We start from the raw sequence: 10,743 nt of genomic DNA on the forward strand, positions 1-10,743 counted from the left end.
TGTATCTGCCCTGTGCTTGAGGTTCACTGAGATACAGCATTGCTTGACCCCAAACTCCAGCTGTCAGGTAGTACCAGTTCACCTAATAAGCAGAGAGACTATCCAGGGGACACATTTTTGGTAACAGCAAGTGTTGTTGCCTATAAAAATGTTGGAGTTCTGTATGTGTGACTACCTTCCAGTCATTCCACAGTTACATACCTGATGGATGCAGTGGGGGAATTTGCTGCTGCTCTTGCTCTAAGCACTGGTTCCCCCAGTCCTCTGAAACAGGCAGGACTTTGGTCATGGCACTCTTTCCACCCTTGGGTTCATCTATTTAATAATGCTCCTAATCAGCATGGCTGAAGAGTTTGGGTACCACTGCATCTTTGCAAAGCATCTTAAATCTTCATCACCTAGAGATGTCATTATTGCAGTCAGGGAGTCACATACTTAACACTGTCACAGTAAAATCAAAATGAAACAGCATGTCCACATTTTAACTCTACTTTGTGATGTTCTGTTAAATACATACTCTTACCGTTTCATCATACCACAATAAATAATGAATGAGAAAAATATTTTAATCTCGTCAATACTGGCAATGTCTAAAAACAAGCAAAGTGTGTGTATGCATTTATGTGGATTCCTTATTTGATTTAGGCTAAGCGATACAGCTGTAACATGATTTGAAATATGCAATCAATGTAAACGAAGGAGAATATTTTGAATGCAGTATATAAACTGTGTGGTTCTTTAGACATAGATTTAGGAAAAGAAAAAAAGATGAGGGTTGTCATACCATATAACAATAGTACTAGCACTGGAAATATATGCAGCAGCTTTATTTTCTGCCACGGTAAAGACAATCTTAAGTCTTGGTCATTTAAATCAAAGACATTCTCATCTCTTCCACATAGCTGATTCTCCACGACATAACAAGAAATGAGGGGGGAAATAAAGCCTGAAATCTCGGTTTATCATTGTATTCAAAAGGTTTAGAGAAAGCTCAAAGAGATGCTTCCATGTTTTTAGTGGTAAATAGTTGTGTACAAAGGAGAAAAGCCTTTTATAAAGATCTTTCCAAAATCAGTTTACTAATGGAGATATAATTTGTTAAAGCTCTAACACAGCTGTACTGGTCTTGAATTAGAGATGCCTTAGGTTGCACTGTAAGTCACTGGACAGTCTATTGTGCAGATTGCATTATACCTTACTACTTTATTACTCCTGGATCCTGCAGTTTTACTAGTCAGGACCAAGCCAAAATGAAAAATGGTGCCTTCCTTTTTTTGACTAAGAATAGAATGGTCAGTGAAATATTTCTCCCTCATCTCTTTACGTGCAACTCAAAATAGATGTGGTAGACTGCAGAATAGACTTCTCCATGGTCTAAAGCGTTTTCAGGCCCTGGTTGGTTGGTTGTTATGTTGCTCCTTTCAGTGAGAGGTTGTTGTATGAAGTACATGAAGCACCAGGTTCATCGGGGTAGTTTTATGTCTGTTTATTGGTAAAGTAAGATTTGAAGTCAGTGAATTGGCCAGCAAAGGATTATTTCATCTGCACATAATTTCATCTTCATTCTGATGGGACAGAGGCTCTGATGTGTCACCTCTGGGAGGGCTGGTTAGAGGAGGGAGAAGAGGACCCTGAGGCAGGTGCATAAGCTGTTGAATAAGAGCACCTTACAGTTCACTGCCCTTGTTTAAACTCCTACCCCTGTTGCTGTACTGTGATCCTTAACACACTTGGGTAGGTTAGGAAGTGGCTTCTTTTGTATGACTGTGAAAGAAAGGCCTCCCAGTAAGCAGAGGAAGAAGAATAAAATAAAATTTAAAAATCTTGGCCTATTCTTGAAAGATAGAAAAGCACAAGAGGAAAGTATTTTTGGCTTTTAAGGCTAATTTTGTCTCTTATGAGGCCATCAAGTCAATGAGTAGAAGTGGCAACTGGTAATTCTTGGGTTATATTACTAGCCACTGAATTACTGTGTGACTTTAGTAATGAAACATAAATGTTCCTTCTGTTCCCCAGTGGGCATAATACCATTTACCTGTCTCAAAAATGCTTTGTAATTTAATTAACACTTGGAGTGCTCTTTGAGATCCTTAGATAAAAGCAGGCAAAATGAGTCAATTGTTACAGAAATCCCAATTTATCCCCATTTAAAAAAAATTACACTTTGTCTTGACTTTTTCAAACCTCAAATAATGTTTGATAGGAGTTTTGGGCTTTGTTCTTACTGGTCCTTAGAGTCACTTATTCTTAGTGATTTGCATAGGCATGGTGTAGGTAGTATTACTTTTTTTTGTTCAACAGAGTATTTTGGTGGATCATAAATTACCAGTCCCTGTGCTGGGAATCTGTTTCTGAGAGAAGCATACATTTTCAGAGGAGAATTTGACTTGTGCTAGACAAGTTGTGCATTATTCTTCAATATATACCTTTCTTTGTTTTGGGGAAAAGATTTCTTAATTTTTAGTTGTGCACTGGATGTAATAGCTTGGTCTTTGTTTCATCAAGTATGCTACTATCTTGCTGTTAAATTACTTGGTTGTACTATTGTAACTACAGCTGTTCAACAGCCATTTTTAATTAACTCATCCTGCCCTGGCCAGATCGCTGACCAAGGATTTTCTTGGTATAGACAATCACTGTCTAGAAGTACACACTGATCCACCTTAGACTGAAATATTTAATTGTATATATACTTTTGTTTGAATATATACTTTGTAAGATGTGCAGTTAAGTTGATTTTTGCATCTGCTCTGACCTCCAATAAAGGTTTGGCTAAGGCAAGCAGAAACACTTGCTGCAAGTGAGCTGCAGCTTCAACCCATCCATGCTTTCCATCTTGTTTTGGAAACAGCCAGATCTCTCTCTCAAATCCTAAAGCCCATCTCTTTGCTTCTGGGTATCTAATTCATTCTCACACTTTTTCCTCAGCAACTTCATTCACTTATGTGAGCTTTTCTTTTCAGGGATTGTGCAAAAAGCACACACATACCTGGATACAGCTGGGCTCAGAGTAAGGTTCTTGGCAAAAAGTCCGTGTTCACATATTTCCCCCCTTTTAATCTACTTTCTGCCACTATCTTATTTTAACAAATCAAAAGGAGTTTAAACACCCTTTTTAAATAAGAAGACAAACTCAACAAGCATCTCACCACTAGCAGAAAGCGAGGCTCACCTGTTTGTACACAGCCTTGATGAAATATCTCAAAGTTTTGCTAAGCAAGACTGCCATTCCTTTCTGGTATGAAAAGTGTCATTATCTTGAAGTTTTAAGTTGTACTATTTGTCTAATAGCAAATAATAAAACTTACGAGGGAGTTTATACCTTTTATCTTCTTTCCTTCATGTTCTCCAGCAGTTGTTTCAGGAAAACCCTTTTGGTCTTGATTTGATAGTTTAAATAGACAGTCCCATGCAGTTGTGACAAACCAAGGGCCTCTCAGCTTTTATGGAAATCTGGTAAAGCCAGACTAGCACAAGTGATCTGCCACTGCTTTTTGAGTATTTTAGAGTAAGAGAAGTTCTATTTAACAGAAGTTAATGTTTTTTTCTGACTCTACAGCTGACTTTCTTTCCTTCTGTATAAGTTTTACTTTTTAAATCATATTCTACCACAAAAGGTTTGGAGGAGAGATAAAGAGGGGGATCTTTGTGAAATTCATCCCTCTGCCCAGCTGTAGTGACAGGTATCAGTGCTGGGCAGAAGTGCAAACGTGCAGTAGCAATGTGGACACCTGCACACGTGTAAAGGACTCTCTGAGAGCAGCTTACTTTCAGAACAGGTGAAAGTGTGCAACTGTAATGCCCAGTCAAAAAGCAGAAACCTTTCTCCCTTTCTCCCTCATGCCCTTCCGCCGGAATATTACATTTTTACTGAAAGTGTGGGTGGATAAAAATAGAGCACATGTTAACTCTCTTAATAGTGATCTCAAGTGTTGCTTTGAATGGACATTGTCCTCTGAGCTAAACACTGGAGGAAAATTCTTGTGTTCCTTTTCTTTCCTGTGGGTAACTGCACATTGCATAGCTGACCAAATATGCCAAGACTATGGAAAAAAGAGAAAATGGCAAGATGACTATTTCCCCAAAACCGTAAACACACATTGCAGCCTGGCTTCTTATTTGAGAATGCAAGATTTTACTTTTTGAATAACTACTGTATTTTAACAATAGGCATCAAGTGGTTGCTATGTGATACACAACAGTGTTTTTCATGAACTTTTGGCTGCTGAATAAGCCCAGCAAATATGGGTTCTTACCCTTTTAGTTTTCTGGGTCAATTCATTTTGCACAAAGGAGAGAATGATAATTTGAGTTGTAGGCAGAGAATGTTTTCTTCACATGGTAGGAAAGATGAAAGCTGTTTTTATTTGATTTCTTTTTAAATTAAAAATTATAATTCTTTATAGAGTTACAAATAATTATCTTATTACTAAAGGCATCCTGTAAGCTTGTTAGAGTCTTTCTCTGTAAAATAGTTGCTGATTGTCACTGCAAACTAAAAGTGAGAGAGAAATATAAATATATATGTGATGTGTATGTGTGGAAATTTTTTATTTTTTTTTTTTAAATGCTATTTGATTACCTCAAAAGTAAAAACCTGGGCAAATGCTTTTTGTTTGCTGGATGGTGCTGACTGGTTACAGGCTATATAAAATTGTTTTCTGAACTGCTTTTCTCTAAATGCTCAGTCCTCTCCTGCTTATGGGTCAGAGAGGACAGTGTCTATCAGATTTAGTTGGCTTCCTGATGGGACACCACGTTGAGGATGCTTTTATGTTCTTATCTCCTGTTCTTCTGTTGTTGGAATCCCATGGAGCAGGATTTTTCTGAAAATTGTGGATCTAAAATCTGTGTAGAGCAGGGGCTGGCACTCAGTAATGGGAGGGGAGGGGGCAGGTGAGGTGGCAGAGAAGCAGGCAGATGTCAACAGCTACTGGGAACACCACTGAGACACAGGATTAATGCCAGTTTACATGGAGGGAGGAGGAAGACTCCAGAAGCAGGGATAAAGGAGGGTGTTTGGGGTAGGGAAGGAAGAGCATTCAAGTTATTCAAGGGAAGGGAGGGAAATTATTTCTGACTGTGCAAACATATGAGATGTGTGTCTGTCTCTCTAGTTTCTCAGTGCTAAAGATCTCCTTTAATTGTAATTAGCTTCTGCAGTAAGTACACTCACAGGGACCTGTCCAGGAAGGCTTTGGTGAAGAAAGAAGGGCTGGTTTTGGAGAGGAGTGAAAGTTGGAAGAGTGCTGAGGACAGATCCATTGTATTGAAAGATGAAGAGTTTTGGGCAGGGTGAGCAAGGAGATTTAGGTTAAGGATTCAAGTGCCACTAAGATAGGATGGGTGGAAGGTTATCATGCTCTTCTGTGAGGTGTTTCTAAGCCAAGAACTATCCTATCCTGTATCAGATGTGTAGGGGCCCTTGTTTGGACTTGTCCAAATCAATGGAGAACATAGCCTATGTGGCAAATTCAACAAGGCTTTGAAGGGCAGGTAGTTGAACCATTGATGTCCTGCTTTCCTCTGTTGGTGTTAACACTAGATTTGGTTACTCCAAGAAAAGTACAGTTGTAATTACTTCTCCTTTTCCTGTCCATGTATGACAGCATCCATCAGTGCTCATCCACACAATTAAGTTTCACAATGATGTGTGTTTTAAAATGAGAAAGAGGTACAGATTTCACCTGAGCATTGTGGCTGTTCATTCTCACCATGCTGCCAAAACACAGCTCTAGAGCAAGCTCCAGAAAGGCTCCATTTCATGCCATCTTTTCTCTAATCTGGATATAACTTCAGTGAATTATCACAGTGGCTGTAGGCCTCCATTTGTGTAATTTACATAATTCCATTAGGTTGAATAAATTTACACAAATTTGTACCAGGTGCTTCTGCTGAGAAGGTTTATGTTGGTTATTTTTACTTTTTTTTTTTTTTTTAACATAGTAAAGCTATTTATGCATATGGTTACTGTGGTAGATATGAGTGTTTCACCTTACTTAAAGAATTACATTACAAAGGAGAATGAAGTTACAATATACCCTAGGTCACTGTGTCCTGACAATCTCCAGAAATTTCTCTTTTTCTCTCTCCATTTGCCCAGTTGCCCTTCTGTTAAAAATACTTATTGCATCTTTCTAGTTAGGTTCATTCAAAATCAAGTTTTGAGGGACATACCTTTTCTCTTTGGTCTCAGACACTGCAAAACCCCCACCCCAGGTGATAACAAGGATGACTTGCTCAAATCGAAAGAAAAAATCTTTCATGGAGGATACTTTTTAGTTTTATTTTATTAGATGTTTCATGTAAAGCATTGGGATGATTTTCCCTCTCAAAGTCATATCATACACAAAGCTGTCTTCAGGGCTATTTCTTCTAGTTCACTGGACAGCTGTTCTGCCTGAAAAGAAAGAAAAGATCATATATCAATCAAAGACTTCAGGAGAATCCTTATGTTCTTTAGCTAGTAGGAAAATCCTAACTGTGAGTTCTTGATCTTCTGACTTCTGCTTTTTCAGTTTGGAGAACTGCATTGATATATTTTGCAAGACTATCTGTTGGATTTATTTTTTTTAATGTTTCTTTTGTGTGTCGTTTTGATGCTTGGAGGGTGTTACAAACTCATCTTCACTGATGACAGCCACATCACAAGCAGAGAGTTTTCTTATCCCTGTGACTTGATTCATCCTCTTCTGAATGTCACTATGGACAGAAATTAGTGCTACTTGGCAGAAACAAGGTTCTCTGCTCTGCTGGTGCTGAACTACTGATTTCCAGTGGAAAAGGACTAAGAGGCTGAAGGACGTGCCCAAGCTACAGCCCTCTTAACTTGTGCAGAGGTCTGTATTTACTCATCATTCTGCAGTTCTGTAACTCCATTACAATGAAATAACTAACAGGGAATAAATTTCTTTTTTTTAAAAAAATATATTTTATGACTGTTTTTACATTTACCCTACTCTGTCATGCTAATTTAAAGAAGATTCAAAATACATTAAAATTCCTCGCCTTTAAAAAATATTCAGAATACTTTGTACAATTTACTAAGTGATGTGTATATACAGTAGCAGAATTGAGTTTACCATGTGTCCTTTCACCTTTAAGTGTGGGGTGAAACACAGAAGTGAACTTGGATGCTGCCATTTTAGCCTAGCAGTGATTACATTCCAGAATGGAAACCACATCCCTGATGCAGGGTTTTCCGGCCACTTTACATTATGAGCTGAGTGTCAGAGCATGATTGCACTGCACAGGTAGACTGGGACCAGGCTGAAGGCTGGCTTGGACACAAGGTATTAAGTGAACTTGGACATTTTTGCACAAAGGAAAAGGAAAGACAAAACTAAACTCCAAGAAGAGTTTTGTATCCACCTGTTGGTGCTCTTCAAAGCAGTCTGTTAAATGTTCGTGCTATGTCAGCATTCGATGGTATCTTCAGAGCCCAGGCAATGCCATGTGGGGCTCAGCAATGCACAGATTTGCAGTGTTTTGATGTGTTTTGCTGGAAGAGACCCTCTGTTCTCTAAGCCAGTAGACCTTGACTTTGGTAAGGCTTGCAAGGGCTGTCTGGCCTGGATTCCTTTATGTAGGATTGCAAGCAAAATTAAGGCATGACACAGTTAATTATGCAGTAGAAAAGAGGTATGAGGAAAGGAACATGTGCCAGCATAATTGCAGTAAATTCCTGTATTTACATATACTTAAAGTTGTTCTGATCCAAAATTTCCTGGAGCGAATGAATTTATTGATTCTAAGCAGATCTTGGATCATATCGCTTGCCACATTGGATCAGAATATTGGGCCATCAAGTGCCATTGATTATGACCAGGAGCAGAAAATTTAGAGGAAGAGGCAAAAAACCTGTGATCAGTCATTGCAGAATAAGCTCTCCTAAAGGATGTTGTAATTATAAGCAGGACTCATGGCCAGTGTGCACAACATGATAGCTCCAAACAAAGGGAAAACAATGGGGATGATTTAATTCTCTTTTGCTTTGAAATAGAAAAAGATCAGTTTTGTTTAATCAATAGACTCCGGGGTTTGATGTATGGATGAAAACTTACAATCAGTGGAATAATATTTCTGGTTAAGCACTTCTCATCAGGAACTTGTTTGACCTGTGAGCTGCTTCATTTTTTAAACTTAGATGTCTCTATTATAGAACTTCTAAAGATTGTTGCAGTGCCAGCATGGGGAGTGCGTGCGTGCTTTAATACGGATGCATCTTGTAGGAGAGGAGATAAACCTTTTTCTTTGTACACAGACACATACATGATTTATCAAACATATTGTATTACTCTGTCTTTACAGTAAAACGTACAGTGGATGTGAATTACTCTATCTGTGAAGGATTAGAAACTCTGACGTTCTGTCTTGTATTCAGGAAGAGGATTACTCTGCAGATAACATGCAGATAATTTACTTTTAGTGAGATATTGCAGTTTAAGGACAGCAAAATCAACTTTCTTGAGGTGAAAGGAATAGGAGTTGGTATAGAATAATACAGTGTAGTTGAGCAGTCATAGGAATTTCAAGAGAACATCAGAAATATATCATTATATATTTATTGAAGAGTTGTCATTTCCATTATCCCCAAATGATCTTTTGATTTAAAAAAAATAAAAATATGTTGTAGATGCTGAGTACCTTGAAATTCACCAATTTTACTGCATGTATTGGCATGATTGGCAGCATTACATGCCAGTAGCTCATTTAAATATGAAACATCTGTACAATATTATTTAGGGATTTTTCATCTGTTGATTTTAGAAATGAGGGTTTTATGAGTCCTTGCATGCATAGTTCTGTGTTACTTATATACAGAAGCAGTCAGTAATAAAAGAATAGGCAAAAAATATACTGTATATGGTTTTTTGATTAAGATAGAAAATGCAGAGTGAATGAAGAAATACAGTATGCACTGCATTTGATTTTAGGTGTGGCAGCAGCAATTATGATTTTGTAACAGTGAATAACATGACAGTTCAAAAGCACAGTGAGAAGATTATGCTTTCTTATACACAACAATGTAAATTCTTAAAATAACAATGTAATTTTTACATTTTTCACTGGATATCAGGATAATCCAATTTAGAACAATTTATTCTCAACAGGTATGGTAAAAATAGATATATCATTCTGGAGCGTGGTATAATACATTAATTTTTATGAGTGAGTTATGAAGATGTACAACTCAGGACCTAGGATAAACATCATATTCCTTAATTAATCCATTACATTATGGCACATATGTGTCACTTTTATTACCCTAAAATGAAAAATGTTGGGGAAAGCAAAGAAAGCTGGTGGGGATTTTTTTCTGTATTAGAAAACCTTTCTTCTAAAATCATAAAAATCTAAAATCTAATGCAGCAAACGCTATTAATGAGTTAAACATCTGAATTTCTTGAAGACTTGTAAGATAAAGAGCCATCATTGTCTGGTAATTGTTCAAATACATTCTTAGCTCAAATATTTTAAAGATTCTGGATGTAGTTCCTACATGTTTAAATTAATCTAGACCACTTAAATTCCAGTTAGAGAATGCAGGGGAAGCTGTGATGGAGCAGCAATATAGGAATGGTAGTGGAAAATGAAGAAGAAAGCATTATCTGTCCCTTTAATATCCTAAAATGCCACAATATGGGTGCTTATAGTTTCTGAAGCCACCTGTACAGATCTGCAATGAACCTTTCTGTGTTATGGATCTTATTGTAGGTTTCAACCAAGATTCTCCCTTCTGCCCCATCATAGATCTCCAGTAAATCTGGTGTATTTGTTTAAAGGACAGGAAACTCATAATTTCTAGAGAATGGGTCAAAATGCCCCTTTTTGCTTGACTGCTCTGGCCTCAGCTTTGGAGGTTTTTCCCTTTGTCTCTGAGTGTGGGTGGGTGTCACATTTTAAACTCAGAGTTTTATTTTAAATGGGGATGAATATTAGGCTTGTAATTATAAATATTTTGCATTTACAGAGGAGGATCTACAAGAGCTTTCATCATCCATCGATTAAAGAATTAAACCTTGGCACACTCCGGCCAGCCAGGTAAGTTGTGTTAGTCCTGCAGGTCAGAGCAACTGTGGTATGGGAAGGGGGGATGATTTTCTGAACACTGGTCACTGGAAGAGCTATGCAGGGCACATCTTGGATCAGGCTCCAGATATCCCTCACTTCCTGGTCTGAGGCTTCTTTTCAACGGAATTTATCTGTTTGATTATCTAATATGGGAACTGTTTTTCCAAAATGTAGTATTTCAGTTGTATTTATGTACTAGAACTGTGTGCTGAAGCAATCACTTGCAACTCATCTACTACACTGTATAGGAACTTCCTAATATCAAACTCATAAGTTTATGAATGTGTGTTTTGTGAGCCCAAGAGCAAACGATCTTTTACATATCTGTGTGAATACATTTTAATGTGATTTTACAATGTTAGGTTATCTGTCACTATTTGTCATTTCTAAAATCTGATACTAATAGAATTTAGTATTTGTCATTTTACATTAAAATAAGAATAGACATAAGACAACATAAACCAAAACACTATTAACGAAAAAATCAAATTAGAGATTATTGTGTATTGAAGACATGAAATTTAATACAAATTAACACAATACAAAGAAATATGTTTTTCTGCTATCTCAGCATTAGAAGAATAGCTCTGCTTTTCTCCATATGTCTGTGTCACCAGGTTGTTATTTCTTTTGTTTAGTCATATAATAGAATGTGTTGAGACATATTAT

The 10,743-nt window shown here is 37.3% G+C and overlaps 1 protein-coding gene across 3 annotated transcripts in view; it reads left to right on the forward strand.

The window, feature by feature from the left end:
- Positions 1 to 10,743, forward strand: part of ZNF536 (zinc finger protein 536) — a 340,785-nt gene that overhangs the window by 54,092 nt on the left and 275,950 nt on the right. For all 3 annotated transcript variants that reach the window (XM_027663895.1, XM_027663896.1, XM_027663897.1), the window contains one exon: positions 9,974 to 10,044. The gene's annotated coding sequence lies outside the window, so the exon portion shown is untranslated. The remainder of the gene's footprint in view (positions 1 to 9,973; positions 10,045 to 10,743) is intronic.

The sequence above is a fragment of the Corapipo altera genome, unplaced genomic scaffold (genome assembly GCF_003945725.1).
Source record: "Corapipo altera isolate COAL_440 unplaced genomic scaffold, ASM394572v1 224, whole genome shotgun sequence".
Classification (NCBI taxonomy): Eukaryota; Metazoa; Chordata; class Aves; order Passeriformes; family Pipridae; genus Corapipo; species Corapipo altera.